The sequence below is a fragment of the Hyposmocoma kahamanoa genome, unplaced genomic scaffold, assembly GCF_003589595.1.
Source record: "Hyposmocoma kahamanoa isolate Upper Pololo Valley unplaced genomic scaffold, ASM358959v1 65, whole genome shotgun sequence".
NCBI classification, from domain to species: domain Eukaryota; kingdom Metazoa; phylum Arthropoda; class Insecta; order Lepidoptera; family Cosmopterigidae; genus Hyposmocoma; species Hyposmocoma kahamanoa.
In genome coordinates, this window is record NW_020653853.1 from 9,299,358 (window position 1) to 9,320,776 (window position 21,419).

Sequence of the window (21,419 nt, forward strand, 5' to 3'; positions counted from 1 at the left end):
CTACGTCAGCAGTAACATAAGAAAATGAAATAAGAAGTTGTTATGTTATTAATAGTACTTATTGTATTGTACATAAATATGTTGAATTGAATAAGAATAGAATTGAACTGATTTTATGTTAACACTTATTTTCGAATTATAAAAATAGGAATGCTAAAATATACACTCTCGATTTCTACTTATTCTATGTGCATTTCTTTATTGTCTTGTGTTATTTTTTTATGATATCAAGTGACAAGACGATCGAGTCGTGTGCCTGGTGTTAAGCGACACGCTTGTCCACAGTAGTTGCAGTGATACTCGAATCTGACAGAACCGCCATATCGTCACCCTGAGACATAAGTTGACAAATCCAATGTGCCTGCAATTTCACTAGCTCCCTTACCCATCAAAACCGGAACGTAGTAATGCTCACATTATTGCTTAATGGCAGAAATAGGTAAGGTGGCAGTACTTTCCTGAATGAACTCTTTATAAAGTAATTAACACAGCTGCAATAATTAAATAAGGGAATTATTGTACTACGAGTACAGTCGACGCCCTAAGATACTTGACCCCTAACCGACTATTTGCTTCCGAGTAGATCAGTGTGAAAAAAGATGATAAACAAACTTAACCTTTTAAGAGTAAACAGTAAAATCAATTTTAATATGACTTCGTTATTGCATCATCAGCGAATGATGTATTAAGACACTTTTTAAGCCAATTATATTTTTAATTACATTACAAAAATACAAATTTCAAACGAAAACCTGAAATTATACGACAGAATATCCCGGATTTCATTTCGTAGTAATGGTAAGATTACCATAACTACGAAGTGAAATCCGGGATACTCCTGGATATAACGAGACCAGAACCAATGTACGTAGGTCTTTCGAATTGCCAGGATCTCCTCAGAAAGCGCCTTCAGACGTCAGTATCCATAGACCGACCACTCAGACGGTCAAAATTCAAAACAATTTAATTACCTTAAAACATAGCTCTACATAGCATGTAAATAGGTACGCGTTTCGCAGAAAAATAACCCGTAATTACATAAATCATCTGACATTTTAAACAAACATAAGTTTTTAGGTAAACTTTGTTTATCTCCAGTAGGCACTTCAAAGGGATTCTTTGAACGACTGTTTACTTTTATTATTTATTTATATAATGATATTCATATATTTTTTTCGTGAAAATAAAGATACACCACTAGTTTGTTATTATTATGGATACCAAGACCAAGCTTCTTTTTCTTGGAATGCTATGTCCTACCGGAGGTCGTCTATCACTGTGGCAATTTGGGTCCGTGAAGTTACAGCTCAGAACAGTGCTGTGGTACTCTGCAAAATTTTGATGCCATGTAGTTTTTGTACGACCACGTCTTCTACGGCCCTGGATTTTTCCCTGCAGAATGAGTTGCAGTAGAGAGTATTTGTCACTCCGCATGATGCGTCCGAAGCTTCCTCTTTTGTACTGTTTTTAGGAGCTCCAAGCCTTTGTGCATCCTCGAGCAATGACAAAATCGATCAACATAAAAAAAATCCTTCGATCTAACTGGACCCGAACCAGCGTTTGTTGCCATGTTCTTAACCAACTGAGGTAAAGGTCCAGTCATCAGATCTTACGAACTTCTCTATGCGTTTGTTACAAACCGTCGGGGATAGTACAACTCCGCGTATGTAGCATTGGTAAGACTGCGGTCCCACCAGAAATGTGGGAGGCAGGTAGCTAGGGGGTGCGCGGATGCTTAGCGAAGATTGGAAACGGTATGTAGCTGACTCTTGTCAGCTTTTTTAGAGTCCTCGCACACATTCCTCGTTCGTGTTTCTCGCACACATTCCTCGCTCGCGTGACTCGCACACATTCCTCGCGCACATCCCTCGTATACAATCCTCGCACACAACTCTCGCGTTTTTGTATATATAAATACTTAGCTCCGCTAACCCTTTTCCAACAGAGCTGCGCTAGGTGAGACTAGAAAAATGAAGTAATCCTATTGGTGGATTTTTTCTTTGCACACTGCCTAGCAATCTCGCACATATCTGATGGAAACGCAGCCTAAAAGGCGCATCTTTACACTAAACTAATTTTACAGGAGAGGGATTTAATGTTATTGTTTTGTTATTTCAATGCCTACGACTTTCATTTTTACACAGTAACCATTGATGTACGTTGTCTACGGACTAATAACTATAGATTCCAGTAAATCACGCTAATTTGGTTGGTACGACATTTACGCGTATGTGATTTGGCTACTAAATTACCGAAAAGGAAACTCATAATCCAATGCCTTAAAAATTGAACTATCCCCGGCGATATCTTTTCCTTGTATTGGGTTTAAACGATTTTTTTTCCGTCTGCGTCACCCGTGAGACACTTATATTTACTTTCCTATTTTTTTAGAAATCTCTATATTTTTTAAATTTTAAAGTTTTTTTTATGATATCTACTAATGAGTGAACAAGTGAGTGGACGCCTGGTGGTAAGCCACACGCCTTTCCATAACATTTGCAATACCATTCAGAGCTTTAAATCACAACGATGTGAGAGGCGCTCCCACTGCGCCCGTCACAATGAGACATAAGTTCACAAGTTCCATGTGCAAAACCGAAACGCACTAATGCTCACATTACCGCTTGGCAGCAGAAATAGATAAGGCAGGAGTACTTCCCTGGACGAACTCTTTCATAAGGAACTCTACTGCTATTAAAAAAGTTACCTTCTTATAATTAACGACCATATAGGTTAAGGGTTATGATTATACTTGTATCACCCTTGACCCAGGCCTACTTTATGGCTTTATTGCTCAACGTTTTCGGTTTACCTATCGCACTAAACACCCATCACCGAAGAAACTCGTTTGTCCTAATACCCAGATACCCAAAAGCCGTCTTGTCATAAGCTTAGTGTCTTGTCGTAATAGTGGAAATATTAAGAGATTCCTTATTACGCAACGTCGTATCACCAACTTACGAATGTGTTCGCTATAAATAAATTCAAATAAGCAGTTATTTTATTTTTAGGGCTACTTAGTACATGTAAGCTCTTAATGTTATACTATAATAAAATAATCATTGCGCTCTCATCTATGTTAAAATCAAGGAATGCATGACGTGTGTCTGTGTTTCAGTATAGTAGGTGCGAATAGAACCACACGTCGGTACCAAATACCTAGAACGATCATTATGTAATTTTTTATGGTGTACAAACCGGCAGTTAGTAGTAGTAGTAGAAAGTGGATCGTTGCCAAACACTTGGTAAGGGAGCATCCTTACATCGTAAATCAGGTGAGGCCGAGGTCCACAGAACAATAATTACAATAGCAGTGGTTAGTTAGCATCTGACGCGTGCCAATTATAGGTCTCGAAAGACCTATCTGAGCTCAGTCCGCCGTTTTCACTTTGTGGTATAGTTATCATTATTTCGTACAAATTGTCTAAAATTCTAGAAAAATGTCTTGATGTGCTGTTTTGGAGTGCATAAATGATAGCCACACCAAAAATATTGCCCGTGGTGGTATTTAATAATTTTATTTTTTTTTCTTTATCGTAATATTTTTTGCGTTACAAGAAACGAAAGTAAAGGTTTATACCTTGCAATATGGTCGCTTTTTTATATTATAAATTATATTAATAATCCAGAATTTGTCATTTCCTTTTAAATTTGAAACTACGACCAATCAATATCAAGATTTTGTGGTGTTTCAAACTATGAATGTGTGAGTTTTGACGACATCGGTTCCAGATAGTAGTCGAGGCTTAAGGCAGTTCCATTGTTTTTTTTTCTTCCGTGTGGAGGTCAAATGAGCACTTATATATTTACAAAAAAAATGCAATATCGGTCGTGGTACGATCTTCACTTTTCAATGTCTGTGATTGCGCTAGCTCTCTCTACACTTCAATGCGCTAAACAACAGTGCTGCTGTGCAGTAAAAATAAGTCAGGCACTGGCAGATGTATAGATTATACAAGCGAATTCCGTACAAAGAACTCAGTCACCATTAAAAGAAAGTACTTATAATTGATTTTTCTGTTGCATTTTGTATGATATTTTGAAATATTTCTAGTAAAGTCAAGCGAATTAGCGCATTATCTATTCTTTAAAGTAAACTATAGTTGAAATGTTATCACTATCCTTGCGTATAACACATAATGTGGAACAAAATTTGAATACTTATCTAAACCTGTTTTACGTCTATATACAGCTACGTCTGTACTATGGATTCAAGTCGACTTAATTACTTTAATCGGTTTGAAAATGATTGCCATTGCACTTAAAAGGTAAAATCATCCAAAATTTCAATTATAATTACTGATAATTTTTGCTTATATGTAATTGTAAGTACAAGTAGTCAGATAAGTTCGTAAACCTTGTAACCGCCATCGATGGGTACTGTTGCATAGGCACAAAAAACAGAGTTAGGTAGACACTGCGCTTGAAGAGTAAAAAAGGGATTTCGTCCAAAAACGGAGTCACGTGGTTTTTAAATTGCCTCGTGAAAGAGTTTGTCTAGAGTAGTACTGCCACGTTAGCTAATTCTGCCGCGAAGCAGTAATGTCAGCATTATTGTGTTCCGGTTTTGAAGGGTACGGGTGCTGGTGAAATTACAGGCACATGGGACTTATCAACTTATGTCTCACGGCGACAGGCGCAGTGGCAGTGCCCCTCAGATCTTTGCGATTTAAAGCTCTGAGTGGCACTGCAATTGTTATGCTTGTAGCTTACCATCAGATGCACGACTTGTTCGTCCCGTCACTTAATATTATAAAAAAACATTACTAGATGAAGTGTGAGTTTGTGAAGTCAGAATTGCAATGCGGTCGCTGTATATGAATGTAGGCGTTAGTCTACCGCCCTTACAAACGACGTTATACCAGATAAAATGGGTGTATACTACTTCTACATACCTAGCTGTATGTACCTGGTTGAGGTACAAAAAAATATCTAATAGGTACAAAATTATTGTGTTCTTTTTTCATTATTTAGTTGGATTAGTTGGAAAAGAATGTAGGTTTTAGGACTAAGAGGTAGAGGCCTAGCCTTAGCGAAAGAAGAGGCCACATTTATTTACTAATACAAACGAAAAGTTTGTAACAATAATAATAATAATAACGTACACACTTAACATAGCCCCGCACTAAGGAAACCCTGTGTTGTGGGTGCCACGGACACACAAGTAAACAACCACAAATTACACCCAAACTCACGAAAGAAATAAATGTAGGCCATACAAATATTTCTCCCGGCCCAGAAATTAAACCTGGAACCTCTGCGTGGCAGTCCGGTATGGTAACCGTTCGGCCACATAGGCAGTTAATAAAACAATAACATAATAAAATGATATACAAAAAGCAAAATTAGTATAAAAAACTCCTTACTACTCAATCTAGTCAACACTTATCCCAGAAGGTCCTATATAATACGTATACGTAAGTATATAATTTAAAACTGCAAATCACGTGAAGTTTGAGTTTTACATGAGGGTACTTTATGAGCACGTCCACTCGTTTTGACAATTTCGATGAAATTGATAATGGAACGAACTAACGTAAGAAAGAAGGAAGTGGGAATTGAAGAACGATTCAAAATTTTAAAAGAAAGTGGCCAGGAACCAGTAAAGAGGGTGTTAAAAATGTAGGATGACGATGAAAGAGGTCAGCGTCGTCATAAAGTATGCCTTGTTGCACAACTATATTAGTATAAAATCATAAAATTTACGAAACCCGCATTTCGGAAATGACTCATAAAAATCAATCCATTGTAATAGGAAACCCAGGAATGTTATGGCGCTTCTTAGACGTAATACACAGTATAATTATACTATTTTGCTATTAATGTTTAATGTTTGTAATTTATTAGATTTTTATTTTAAGTAAATTTTATAATATTTTATATTATGTTCATTCATTTTTACAATTATAAATACTTACTTTTTCTTTGCAGCGACCTTTTTGCACATAAAAGCAATAAATAATTTGACTTTGACTTTTAATATCCGGTAATCCTGCTGTCTATTTGTGTCCAGGTATGATTTTTACACTTATGAGTACTTAGGTCGCTAATACTCATAATTATACGGACATACAATATAGACACATCTTCATATAAATCACGCAATATCGTCTCAATGCAAATGAAATACAATCAAGGTCTTAGCAAACGTCTTTGTTTATTGTAATAGGAGCTAAATATAGAATTCATGTACATATTAACTTCTTTTAAAATTAAGCTTCTCTAATAATTGATAGATACTTAGGTACATATTTATTAAAATGTCGCAGATTTGAGTTAGCTGACCAGCAGTTTCGTTATAAATATGTAACTAACTAGGTAGGTAGCACAGAACAATAAATACAGTAAAAGTGGGCGTGACACGTATGCCAACAGTATGTAGAATTCCACATTTTAACTGCCTCTGTGGCCCAACGGTTACCATGCCGGACTGCCACGCAGAGGTCCCAGGTTCGATTCCCGGGCCGGGAGAAATATTTGTATGACCTACATTTGTTTCTCTCGTGAGTTTGGGTGTAATTTGTGGTTGTCTATATGTGTGTCCATGGCACCCGCGACACAGGGTTTCCCTAGTGCGGGGCTATGTTGAGTGTGTGTGTTATTATTATTATTATTACATACTTGAGCTCAGTCAGCCATTTTCGCTTTAAACGTCGTCGTGGTCAATAATCACGCACAAGACCTTGAATCGTAGAAAAAAGCCTTATTTTAGTTACTTAGAACTGCAAAAATGAGAGTCGCACCTGTAATCCGCTAAGTACATATTTAATAAATTGTCAAAGTAAAATTTAAGTTTGTCATAAATATCTAGCTAGGTACGTAGATACGATATCCTAGATAAAACTAGAAAGGATGTACAGTGTTTAAGTCCATTTTTTCTCACATTTATGTTCAGGTGATTTAAGGGTGGTTACACACGGTGACTTTTAGTAGCAACGCAAACGCGACGCAGTAGCAGTAGTAGTAGTTTGGTTTTAATCCAAACTTATCTCAGTGTTTACGAATACACTTGATTTATTTACAAAGTTTAATTAATAACAAAAAAAATGGAGTGCACGAAAGGAGCCTCCCCACACAAAGTTCCACTCCTTTCCTGAACGTCTGACGCAGCACCTTAGGCAACTTTTGGCGAGTAGGTACTATCTTACACTGATTGACTAATCCTAACACCATGATGGCAAGCATTATAGTGTATGCCATGAATATGATAAGAAGAACAAAAATAAGAAAAAATATGCTACTTTCGATTTGAGATTGCTTTATAAAGCTTAATAAAAATAAAGCGTGGAAAAAACAAAAAAGAAAAGCACAATAAATACAAACAAAATTTACGACAACACATCTGAAGCTGAACATTATAATTGCCAGAGTAATAACTTCTTAGTGGGGTGTCCACTTATATACACCGGCGTTAATACGCGTTTAAACCACGTTATTTTCGGATATAAACAAACAAATTGCGATCAAGATAAATGACTGTTAACTTCAGACGTTAGGTCGATTTTGATAAACAACATTTACAAAGTGTTTGTTCAACATATAAATTAATAAAGGCTATTGAAACTGGAATTAAATTGTTATATATTTTAATGTTTTTGAGCATCGAAAGAATCGTTTCAAGCTACAGCTTTTTGTACATTACTAAATAAGAAACTTAAGAACTTTTACTTTAGATATTGAAGGCTTTGGGATCGTTTACTTTCTGTTTTATTATTATAGCCCTTCTTGATCTACTGCCATAAATTTTCTTCATTCAGGCTTAATTCAATGGACGCGTACGGTTAACTTGGTTTCGTCGAGTGAAGAAAATCCAAGGCTATTTAAAATTATACAAACTTGTCATTATTATGAGACTTACTTAGGAATGTAGAGTTAGTTGCAACAACTCCAAACTTCTTATTAATTTGGTTCTTTATTAAATATAATAAAAATCATTAGTGTATTAAAAGTAAAAACATAAGTAATACCTACTATATTATTAATTTAACAGAAAAATCTGATGTAAAAGCAAAAAGTGAAGTGGACGATATGGACTATATGGAAAAAGGTAGAAAGGGATTGAGGAAAAGAACGGTAATGAGCACAATTACATATTATGAAACAATAAAAAATACACCGCGTGACACATAATTGAGAAACAACATATCAAAAGAGTATAACAAAGCAAAGGGCTCGCTACAGGCAGCGCAAGAATGTGCAAGTTTATTTGTCAATAAGTAGTCTAAAGCAGGCATTAAATTATCCATATTTATGGCTCGGAGACTAATCTGTCAAAATGCCAAAAGTAGATAGCGGCTAGATAAACTAAATGTTATTTCATTGGCTTATTGCCACGCTTCCCACTTGTAAACCGACTTGCCGTTGAAATATTAAATTATAGTTAATTTCGGGCCGTGGTCAAATTTTCCAACAAGTCGTTTTAGGAATAGGGATTATAAATCTCGTTTCAGTAAACATGCTGTAAATTTAATGGGTAACAGGATGTTAACGTTTAAATGATGGTATATCAGTAATTTAGTATTGCATCATACATTTTTGAATTTTACCGAAGCTAAATAACTATTTTTTCTCTTAGTTACAATCCTTTACTTTTCAACATTCAACGGCGTAGAGCTAAAAAGTTTGCTAAATGAAATTTCTAGAAGCACTAATATCCTTCAATCCGTCCAAGTGACTTAAAGACCCAAAAAGAGCAATTAATACGGGATATACAGAATATACAGTACAAAAGATGTGGACGAGACGGAGAACATTAAACACGCAGAACAAATTTAACCGTACAAAATAGGTCATTGTGATACATATGTTTGTTTTGCTACACGCCAGCTTGTGATACAGAGGCCGTATTCAAATTCGTTCGCTGAGATAATCTGCTTATCGTACACTCGAAGATAGAGAAGCTTAAAGAGTGCGATTCAATTCTACTGATGAAAGATTTTCTGACATCGAAAACTTGTACATGTCATATCAAATGAAATAAATATATCGATATATTTCTCCACTGAATTTTATATGTTGAAGATAGCTACTAAGTCACAACGATATGTAACACTTCAATTAGTAAAAACATCACATTTCGTTCAATAATAAGAAAAATTGACCACGATAAATTGAAAGTGGATTGATTGCAATCGTGTGCTGTGCGGATTTTTAAAACTAATTGTACGTGACATATTTTTTAAGGCAATGAATTATTCATAAAGGTCACGTTGAAAGAAAATCGTGACCGTTTTGAATTAGGAAATTTTCGAAAACATGAGCCCGACGTGGTATCCAAAATGTATGTGGTATCAATGTCTGTGGTGAAACCATCTATAAAACCAGTATAATATACTTACCTACTAAGTAAAATTGTAAATGTGTACACACGTTTACAATATCGTTCAAACTTCTTATCAAATTCAATAGACCATTGAATTTCATTGATTATTGTGGTATGGCTGATGACAAATACACAAAGCAGGTAATAAATCGTTTTTTCATAAAGGGGATTAATTTATATATGATGTGATTTGAAATGTTAGAGAAGGTGTAAGAAACTCTCGGCATTAGAAATTGTCTAGTAGACAAAAGTAATGGAAAAGTACGAGTACATTAATTTTAACTCAAGGTACACTAAGCATAAGATAAATAATTTGTAGCAACTGTACATGTTACAACAAGTATGATCTTAGTAACGATGTTCGACACGTTTAAACAAACCCTAGAGTGCTCGGTGACATAGTCTTTGATGATCCCTTTTAGTGGGCCAAGTGTTTTAAAGTTTCAAATTCTAATTCCTTGATATTTATGCCACACCATAACTCCCCACATTGCACAATCTACCACGACCATCTATTTATACATATGTAACTTTAAACATTTATTATGCTACACACGAATATACTTTGAATATCTGATATACACTCCCATCACGTGGCTCAACCAAGAATTACACGGGATATTTTGCATAAATGCATTATTCATTTATGCCCAAAATTGGCGACATGCTCACGCATTGTTACTACAAGAAAGAAAGCGACAACTGTATCTATGCATAATACATAAATAGCTATTTATATTTGATAATGCATTACAATTATGGTATTTTCCTTCCTTGAAGAACTCAACATCCAACATGACCGGACAAATGTGTACTAATTAAGGTAAACCGAATAATGTTTCCTTTGACGACCTCCGTGGTCGCGTGGCTTGCACACCGGTTTTCATGGTGTCGCCATCTCTGAGGTCCCAGATTCGAACCCCGGCCGGGTCAGTGTAAAAATTTTTCTATATTGTCACGGGTTTGGGCATTTGTGATACCGTCGTCGTTTCCGTGTTCTATGGAACAACACAAGTACTTTAGTTATTTACTTAGGGATCAGATCAACGTATGTGATAGCGTCCAATATTTATTTATTTCTTTTTATTTAACTGCCTCCGTGACCGAACAGTTACCATGCCGGTTTGCCACACAGAGGTCTCGGGTTCGATTCTCGGCCGGGAAATATTTCTATGGCCTACATTTATTTCTCTCGTGAGTTTGAGTGCAATTTGTATTTATCTATGTGTATCCTTGGCACCCGCTATACAGGGTTTCTCTAGAGCGGGGCTATGAGTATAAGCGTTATTATTAATTTGATGTGATCTTATTTATCTTATTTATTTCAAGTAATGTAGTATATATAATATAGGAGCAGTAGAGCTCCCTGTGAAAGAGTTCTTCCTCAGAAATAGGTAAGGTGGCAGTACTTCCCTGGACGAACTCTTTCACAAAGAGCTCTACAAATTTCTTTGAGTTTCTACGAGTATACATATCAGAATAACGGTCGGGATCATTACTCAGAACACTTATCATACTGTAAGCTATTTGTACGGTCCACTGCTGAGTAGAGTCTCATCTCGTGCGAGGGTTTAGGCCATAGCTCGCCATGCTAGTCCAATGCGGGTTGGGGATTTCATTGTGAACCTTCTTCGACATGCAGGTTTCATCACAAAGTTTTTCATCACCGTATCTGTACCATGCAACGAGTTGAATCCTGGCGTCCTTAAATATCGTAATGAATACAGTTTACTTTTATGTTTATCTAATGCACCCAGGTGATTTAAGTTTACTAAAAGTGTACTTAGTACACGTAGGTGAACTAATTCAGGTGAATTAAGTTAACGCACCCTAAGTTTCTACATGTTGCTCAATGATGTCATTATATTTGATACTAATGTAGTTAAAGAACAAACAAATAGAACTCTACTCAACTTGGTATTTAAAAATAAAATGTATATTGAATAAAATACTCTTATCAATGTTTTATAGTAGCCTTTAGTTTTAATGACAAGTTACTATAATTTTATATATTTTTTGTGGTTTGTAATAGATAATAAAGTAGAAGTGTTGTAGCCTAGCCTTAGCGAAATCACAATGCAGAAGGCTCGGTCCACAAGATATATTGTAGGAGATGATAAAAGAGAAACAGCTGTAATAAATCAAGTGATATAAAAAAATTACAATTATTATAAAATATACCACATAAAAGTAACTAACAAGATACACAATAATCACCCCAAAAGGGCATATATATATATAGCTATATAATTTTAAAAGTACCTAATCAACGTGAAGTTGCAATAAGGAAATGAGGTGAATTGTGTCGTTCATTATGTTGAGTGTGTGCGTTATTATTATTATTATTATTATTATTATAAAAGCGGTGTAGCTCCATATTTTTAAAATACATATTTTATGCTTCATGATATCACATTTAATCATATCTATCATTATAAAAGTGAAGTAACTCTAGAATTGTATTTAAACCCCATAGATTGCGTTACTTATTTATTCATGTAACTAAATAAACAAATCCACTAAATATTCGTTATAAAAGTGAATAAGTCACACAATTTAATTACAAGGAGATATTCACTTTTAAAATGAGCGACACATTTATAGGAACGTCTTCTCGTTTTAAGTATTTTGATGGGAGTGACGATAGATGGAACAAACTTACAAACTTACACTCTCACATATAGGAAAGGAAAAGGAAATTCGAGAATGATTCAAAATTTTAAAAATAAGTGGCCAGAGAGCAGAAAAGAGTATGATAAAAGGGTGGGATGAAGAAGGTCTGTGTCCACCTAGACACTTATTTAAATCCATCAAACATATAAGTAGCAAGGTTTTATAAGAGTTACAAAACCCATTAGGATTCTATTAAAACGAACTGTGGAAAAATCTGAAAACAGAATATCTATTCACCAAATAACAACATCAAATAGAACCGATATAATATACTAGTCATTTCACATCTGAACAAACCTTGATATCAGTTGAAATACCATCCATTCAAAGATGATGCGACCTTAGTTTTTAACCAATAATTAATAGATAGTAAGCAACAATAGTTAGATTTAGCCTTCAGCAGAAAAATATGATGAAATTCATAATAAAAATTACAAAAAAAAAGAAACAGATAACCATAATCTTAAAATATATCAACGAAATAACATTCATAGCATTTTTTTCATCTTTTGCATGAACTTAGATAAGTTCATGAAAAAAAAGCAACAGATGTAAATACATGCAGAATGATTAAAAAGACCTAATCCCATTTAAATCTAATATTTTAACACAGTTTATGCTAAACTTAATAATAAAACGAATGATTGTAGTAATTAAATCAAATGAGTAAAATAAAAAACTGAAAGCCATTAGTTCATCTATTGGGTTGAGATGATCTTGAACAAAAAATGGAGTAGGTCAAACAGGAAGCTAATGGATGCGGAAAATAACCATTGTAGAACTATTCTATTGTGAAAACAGTTTGTTGTTTTACCTTGGATTTTATTTTTGTAAGATACATTAAAACAATATCTCGTGGCGAGCAGAAATTATAGACCTACATACAATTGATTGACCCTGGGATCGTTCTTTTACCTTCTTCATTTGCATTAGATTTTAAATATATCACCAGTTTGGTTCTTAGATGACCACTTGTTTATATTTATTTGTTATGATCTGGATAGAGTGGACACGGGATATTTTTCGGATACATAACACACTCGTAAGAAATGTAAATATTACTATTATCAAGTCATAGAGTATACAACAAAACCGAAAAGAGGTGAGGTACTCTAAATATATTTATCATAGGATGGTATTCAACCAATGACGTCAAGATAAAACTTTGCATAACGGTTCCTATCGATGTGAACTTTGCAACAGCAATAGCAGTTGATTAGGCCTTAATTTAAATCAGTGCAATTAATTTCGGTTCCTTTTATTTGTGTTATAGTAAATATAATTCTAGATTTAATTTCGATATCTCGGTGAAACCATTTACGTTTAGGTACGTAAGCACTTTATCTAACGAATATCCGATTACAAAAGCGAAACTTCTGAGTTTCCGTCATTTTTATCATAGTTATCTAATCAACATGTTTGGTTAATAAAGCACTGTTTTTTCACAATATGATACCTGTTTTAATTCATGTTTTAAGGGCTAGTTCTCAATCCCATCAAAACATTTTAACAATCGCTGTTCTTGTTCACTTAACAAGGTTTACTTCATCACTATTACGTGCAAGTAGGTCAAACTATTCATCGAATTGGTAACTACTAGACAATTTTATGTCATTGTTATTATTTTACCTGTCACGGTCAGTTAATGCGCAGTTTAAGTAAACAACCGACTGACTAACACGAAATTCATGCATGAATGTAACAATATACGGCAATAAACATCGTGCGATATTATAACCATACTAATAGCAACACAGGACTTGAACCACGAGTAAACTGCTGATTAACCGCCATTACATTGCGTTCTATTTTTAGATCCGCAGAGATCACGTCTTTGTCTGCTGTAATGTAAATGACTATCAACCGTTCCCGTCCCCGCACCAGCCCGAAGCCGGTGATCAAAACAACGAATTGCATAACGTAAAGACGTTCGTAAATAACATGACACTCACCGATTCCATTTCGAAACGGGTCCAACATTTTATCATAAGCCGTTTTTTTTCACTATAAATCGTAAAAAGTTACACAGAAAGGTTATAACACGATTGTTAACGTCACATCGTTTTGACAGGTGAAGCGTGTTGTGGCAGCCACCTGTTAGCGTGGCCGCGGACAGGGAGCGATCCCTGCTAGTTTGGGGAATTGTCCGAATAGCATAGTTTAGGGAATGAAGTGGGCAGAAGCAACCAGTCTTGTATCGTAGCGGCCAATGAACGGCGCGCGCGACGCGTCAAGGTCACTGGAGACAGAACCGGCGTCCGGCAGAGGGCAGCATGCGCGCGCAATGAATACGGCCTGCTACCAGCCCGCCCGTACGGCAACTAAACAGAAACTGTGTACCCTGACTGGCGTGATGCGCCGATAAGCGGTATACTGTATAAATAAAAACGCGCCGCGTCAGGAATATGAATGAATGTGCATTCAACTTTACGTCATTATAAAATTCATCGTTCTATGCGGGCTTGGTAACGATTGATTTACATTGTGAAAGTTATTGAAACTTAAGTGCGATAGTCACGTATACCTAGTTACCGACACTAACAAAGCTATAAAATAAACAGTTAGGAATGTAGGTAATAAAGTTAAATTAATGCATTTAACGAATTATAGTGTAGGTTAGGTATAGAAATAAAATGTTATCCTGACAGTCGATAGCATCAATATAATAATATAATTAATAAATGCTAACCTATTTTTTGTAGTAAAAGCCAAAACAAGATTATAGCTTTATTATTAACTCTATCTATAAGTAAGTAAATCATTATAATTATTGCGTCGAGGTAAGGGCCACTAAAGTTTATTTAGTTACGCTACTCGACACTAGATGGCGTGCATTGAAATAATACTTGTTTTATTTTACGTTATCCTTACCTTTTATATTTCTGTTATTTCTCGATATTTATTAATAAAAAAATTAACTATGATATTACATTGGCACGTTTACCGTTATGATTCGGTCAACTATTTCCAGAATATACATATACAAAAAACAACGAAGGCTTCACTGTCACAATCTTAAGATGATTGAGATGTCCTTGTAGCTCCTGACAAATCCTTTCTTGTCATCAAAACGAACGTGTTGGTGAATGCAAGAAGTCCGTAGGAGTCGCCGTGTTAGTGATCTAATAATAGCCGCTAGGGCACCGTTTTGAACACCACAAACGAGTTTGAAGGAAATGTTACTTACAGATTTGTACTTGTCCGACATGTTTAGTTTTTATCTGCAAGTGGTCTATTAGCTAATAGTTTGCTCTCGAATTACATATTTATTGGTCGCGTTACGGTTCGCAAGCCCTACAAAAGACGATGCGCTCATTTCATTATGTTAGGTTGCAGTTATTTTGCACGATTTAAAATTATAAGTTTGCAACACTGGCGAATGTCACTGGAAAAAGAAAGGATAGGACGGAGGCATTGTGTGACGAGACGAGAGGCGAGAAGGTTTGTAAGGAAAAGGAAGGAATAAAAGTGATCGATAGTAAACGTAAGGAGTTTTATTATATTTCAGAAGTGGTAAGTACCTGTGCAATTATGTTTTAATCGATTAGTACATGTCTTATGATGATATCAAAAATAAATTTAAATTGATACCCGTATTACAAAAAAAAAAAAAAATTTTACTTTACAAAATATCAGTCATACGCGTAATTAGAATAAGCATGTGAAAATGCATAGAATGTACATTTTATATTAACTGCCACCGTGACCGTGAGCTGCCACAAAGAGATCCTGGGTTCAATTCCCGGGTCGGGTGAACTATTTGATGACCTGCAATTGTTTCTCTCGTGGGACTGGGCGTAATTTATGATTGATGTATCCATATGTCCATGGCGTCCGCGACACAGGGTTTTCCCTTATGCGGGGCTATTAGTATGTACTTTGAAAAAAAAAATGTATTACGTGTGATCAACAGACGCCCTTCATAAGTAGGTAGGGAGCACATAATTATAATATTTGCATTATTCATGATGTTATACGGAAATAAGTAACCTATTTTATTGCACAAAGGTCAAGGTCAAGCAAAGGTCATACTGCCAATTAACACTCCACGTGGTTTCGAGGTTCAAGGGGGTCCAATTTTTCGTTATTTTCACGATAGAATGCGTAGTTTTCGAGTTATAGTCAAAAAACTTTTCCTTTTTAATAAGAGTAAATATTGAACAAATACATAGCTGTTTTCCGTTTCCGAGTTTCAGATAATGCCTAAGGGAAAAGAGACGTCGCCGCTACGACGTTTGAAAACTCCTGAAAACGGCTCACTACGGAATTCCAATGGCCACACCAGGAACAGCCGTAGTCGCACACGCCGTAGCGATGACCCCCGCCGTAGGAGTTGTGTTCGTACACGCAGCAGGAGCCGGGATAGCACACGTTTGCTGGAGAGCGAGCGAAAGCTGCAACGCGAAAGAGAGCGACTACGTGACCTTGAAGACGAAGTGTACAGGGAGCGTAGCCGGTTGCGGTATTCCTTGAACCACGAAGATATTCGTCAAAGAAGAAATGAGCGGCAACAAAGTCTACAATGTCAGGTGACTGCAACAACAGCGGCAGCAACCCGAATACGACATGAAAGGAGTATTGATGGACACAGAGCACGACACAACGACTCCGTGTCACCGCACGATAAACTGCGTTCGAAACGTTCGTGTAGTCCGGCTTTCTCAGCAAAGGATGTGGTAAACATAATCAAATCTCTAAAGAATGCGGAACCTCAGCCGTCGACGTCTGGTACACACATTCAAACGCAAAGTAATCTTAAAAATATTTTACCTGATTTTGACCCATCATCTAAAAATCAGCGTATAGACATATGGCTTAAGAAAGTGAATGAATGTGCCACCGTCTACGGCTGGGACGATAAGACTACTATTCATTTCGCGATGCAAAAACTTCAAGGGTTGGCCAAGACTTGGTACGAGAGCTTACCATCAATTCTTTATAATTGGCAAGAATGGCAAGAAAAATTAATTAATGCTTTTCCTTTTGTACAAAATTATGGCCAAACCTTGGAGGATATGCTTAAACGCAAAAGTAGGTATAATGAGCCCATAGAAGTGTACTATTATGAAAAGTTAGCTCTCCTGAATCTTTGCGATATTGATGGCAAGCGAGCTGTGGATTGTATAATACATGGCCTGAGTGATAGAACAATGCGATCTAGCGCCTTAACTTTGCGTTGCTCGCACCCAGACCAATTATTGCAATTTCTGATGAGCAACAAAGAGAACCCGCAATCTTATGAACGACCAAATTACAGAACCCTAACTAGAATAGCTCCCGAGTCATCTTCGAACAAGGCAAGTAAATCTGGCGTTAGTGGGACATTTAGTTCGCCAAATCATGGTTTGTTTTGTTTCAATTGCAAGGAGAAGGGCCACCCCCATTTTAAATGTCCTAAGCCCATCTTAAGATGCGAAAAATGTAATAAGATTGGTCATAGCGCTGAGAGTTGCATGACAAAGACCGAGAATCGTGAGAATCCCCCGAATACTGTGCAGAAGACTATGTGCATATCCACTACTAGTCCTAATTCTAAGTTTTATAAGGATGTTTTGGTCAATAATGTACCTTTTAAGGCATTTGTGGACTTCGGAAGCGAAGCATCATTAATTTCCAAATCCAGCTTAAAAATTTTAGGCTTAGAATGCAACAATGCGATAACGGCTTTGAAAGGTTTTGGTAATGGTGTTGTGCACTCCTTCGGAAGTGTAACAATTGATATCACCGTTGACTATGTGTGTGCCCAAGTCTCTTGTCAGGTTGTCGATGACCAACTTCTTGATGTTCCTCTTTTAGTCGGGCAGACGTTTACTGAGCAGCCCCATGTAGTGGTTTTCAAAAACGCGGAAAAATTGTCATTTTTTGATGTAAGTACAGAATTACCCTTTGCACATGCCGAAATATCGGATGATATTGTTGTGAGGGTTAGGATAAATACTTATACGGAACTTCATGGGCCTGCCACGGTTAGGGCTTTCACAGATCCACTCATTGATGGCAACGTTTTGCTTGCTAATAAGGTTATTGGAAAACCTACACAACAATTTACCATTAGTGGTGGAGTCTATAGTGTGAAAGAGGGGGTTATAAATATTTGTTTGACTCCTATTATGTCTTTCTGCCGCCTACAAGGAGGCGATATTTTCAGCCGAGCCGTAAAAGTAAACGTAGTCAATCGTATCATTGCACCTTCACCAACATTGCTTGAAGACCCTTTGAGATCAAGTCAAATTGATGTGACCAAGGTTAACGTAAATGAGTCAGCAGATGAGCGACATAAGACGAAACTTCTGGAAATACTAAACAAATTTCACCACTGTTTTGCATCGTCACTAAAGGAACTAGGATGTACCAATGTAGCAGAAATGTCTATTGATGTAAATAGCATGACTCCAATTGTATATCGTCCCTACAGGCTATCCTATAAGGAGCGTGAAGAAGTTCGGCGAATGATAGATGAAATGTTGGAAGCTGGTGTCATTAGAGATTCTGCATCGGAATATGCGAGCCCAATAATCTTGGTCCGCAAGAAAGATGGAAAATTAAGGATGTGCGTCGATTACAGAATGCTAAATTCGATTACCGTGAAGGAACGTTACCCTATGCCAAATATTGACGATGAAATTGCTCGATTATCGGGACAAGCATGTTTTATAACATTGGATTTAGCTTCTGGTTATTACCAGGTTCCAATTTCGGAGAAGTCCCGGGCATTGACCTCTTTTGTTACCCCGGATGGTCAATATGAGTTTAATCGTATGCCATTCGGCCTGGCAAATGCTCCCGCTGTATTTCAGCGTATGATGAATAGAGTTTTGGGTTCAGCAAGGTATTCTGAGGCGACCGCTTATATTGACGATGTACTAATATATGGCAAAGACCCTGATCAATGTTTGGTTAGTTTAGAGAAGGTGTTGGGTTTGTTGCACGAGGCGAACCTTACACTGAATCTTTCTAAATGCGACTTTCTGAAGGATCGTATAGATTATTTGGGTTACGAAATTAGCGCTGAGGGTGTGAGACCAGGAATTAGAAAGATTCAGTGTGTTCAGGATTTTCCACGTCCAACAAACCAACATTCAGTGCGTCAGTTCTTAGGGCTCGTCGGCTACTTTCGAAAGTTCATACGAAATTTTGCTTCTCTGTCACATTCTCTCAATAAGTTGCTTTCGAAAGATGTACCGTGGACATGGTTGGATGACCAGGAATCTGCGTTTCAGACCCTCAAGGCTAGATTGGTTGAGAGACCGATTCTGGCCATTTATGATCCAGCAGCTGAGACAGAACTCCACACCGATGCGAGCAAGGTAGGTGTTGGTGGCATATTATTGCAGCGACCCCATGGCACTCATGAGTCTTTTAAACCGGTCGCATACTATAGTCGGAAAACGTCTCCAGAAGAGAAAAATTTCCATGCCTATGAACTGGAGACGTTAGCCGTAATCTGTTCTCTAAAGAAATTTAGAGTGTACTTGCTTGGTCAACATTTTAAGATAATCACTGACTGTAATGCGCTACGTTCTACATTCTCGAAACGCGACATCATTCCACGAGTAGCACGGTGGTGGTTACTAATGCAGGAATTTCAGTGTAGCGTGGAATACCGCCCGGGAGCCAGAATGTCACATGTAGATGCCTTATCGCGTAATCCGGTGAACGATGACGAGACTAACAAAATGTCAGAATATTATCCATCGGTGATGTCCATTAGCAACGAAGATTGGTTGCAAACTTTGCAACTTGGTGATACGGAGCTATGCAGGATAAGAGATATACTTACCTCGGATATTGACGCTGATGGATTAAAATATATCAGAGACAATTATTTGATCAAGGACAACAAATTGTACCGATACTTGGATGGTGACAAAACCAATATTCGCTGGGCAGTTCCGAAAGGCGCAAGATGGCAACTTTGCCGCATGAACCATGACGATATTGGCCATTTCGGATCAGAGAAAACGTTAGATCGTATCAAAAAGTCTTACTGGTTTCCTAAAATGTCACGTTTTGTGAAAAAGTATGTCGGGGCTTGCATTGAATGTGCGTATGCTAAAAAGAACTCTACGTCCAAGGAAGGAGAGCTACATACGATTGAAAAAGTGGCGATACCGTTTCACACTCTCCATATCGACCATTTGGGTCCCTTTGTAAAGTCAAAACGGGGAAATAGTCACATTTTAGTCATTGTTGACGGCTTCACGAAATTTACTTTCATAAAGCCAGTGCGCAATACTAAGACGCAGACTGCTATCAAGGCTTTAGAAGATATTTTCTATATTTTCAGGAACCCTGACCGAATAATCAGCGACAGGGGCACGTGTTTCACATCACATGCATTCAAAAGATTTTGCCTTGAAAGGGGCATAAAACACTCATTGAATGCAGTGGCCTGCCCACGCGCGAACGGTCAGGTTGAGCGATACAATCGCACGATTCTGGCATCGCTGACAGCTGAAAACCTAAATCGCGACGAAAAAGAATGGGATGAAGCTGTAGGTAAGATACAATGGGGGCTAAATAACACCCACCAAAAGACCACGGGCCGATTGCCCGCAGAAGTGTTATTCGGCACATGTATGAGCACTGAGATGCACCCCTTGCTAAATGAAATTAGAGTTGAAACGCAAGAAACCAATGATTTGACTAAAATTCGTGAGGAAGTTAAAAACAAGATTGACGTTGAACAAAAGAGACAAAAGAAATATTATGATAAAAATAGGCGTCCTGCTCGCACATACTCGGAGGGAGAACTAGTTAGAATTACTAAAACATGTTTTAGTAATGATGGTAAAAGTAAGAAGCTTCTTCCTTCATACATAGGACCCTATCGAGTAGTGAACATTTTGGGTAATGACCGATACAGAGTAGCTGCTGTACCTGGGCTGACGGGCACAAAGAATAAACGCAAAACAACTGTCGCTGCTGATCGCATGTTGCCATGGGTTCATGTATCCGCTCTAGAAATTGACGAATCCGATTCCAATGAGGAAAGTGATAGTTTATGTGATGAATAAGAATATGATACTTTATTGAACCAAATTATTCATTTATATCTCTACACTATTTATATTGATTTACATATTATTTGCAATTTCCTTAAATTAGTCATTTTACATTAGTTGCTTTAAATTTAATTATATAAGGTTTTACGTAGACTATTTATTAATTGATTAATTATATTTTAGATTTTCACCTCTTCCACAGCCTGTAACATAAATTTTGAATTTATTAATGCAATAGGCGATATTGCCCAGTAAGGAGTATACTTTCGTTATTGTTATTATTTACGTAATTTCATCAAATCAAATTAAGTTACTTATATCGCAAGGTTATATACTTTAAAACTGTTTTCGTTCGATTTAAATCTAGTTTTATGTACATTAAATCTAACAGTATATGAATACATACGCGAAATAGGAGG

At 36.7% G+C, this 21,419-nt stretch overlaps 1 protein-coding gene across 1 annotated transcript in view; it reads right to left on the bottom strand.

The window, feature by feature from the left end:
• LOC113231294 (cGMP-dependent protein kinase, isozyme 2 forms cD4/T1/T3A/T3B-like) overlaps positions 1 to 14,252 on the bottom strand; it is a 219,929-nt gene extending 205,677 nt beyond the window's left edge. The window contains exon 1 of the mRNA XM_026465555.1: positions 13,948 to 14,252. The gene's annotated coding sequence lies outside the window, so the exon portion shown is untranslated. The remainder of the gene's footprint in view (positions 1 to 13,947) is intronic.
• Between the last annotated feature and the right edge of the window lie 7,167 nt (positions 14,253 to 21,419).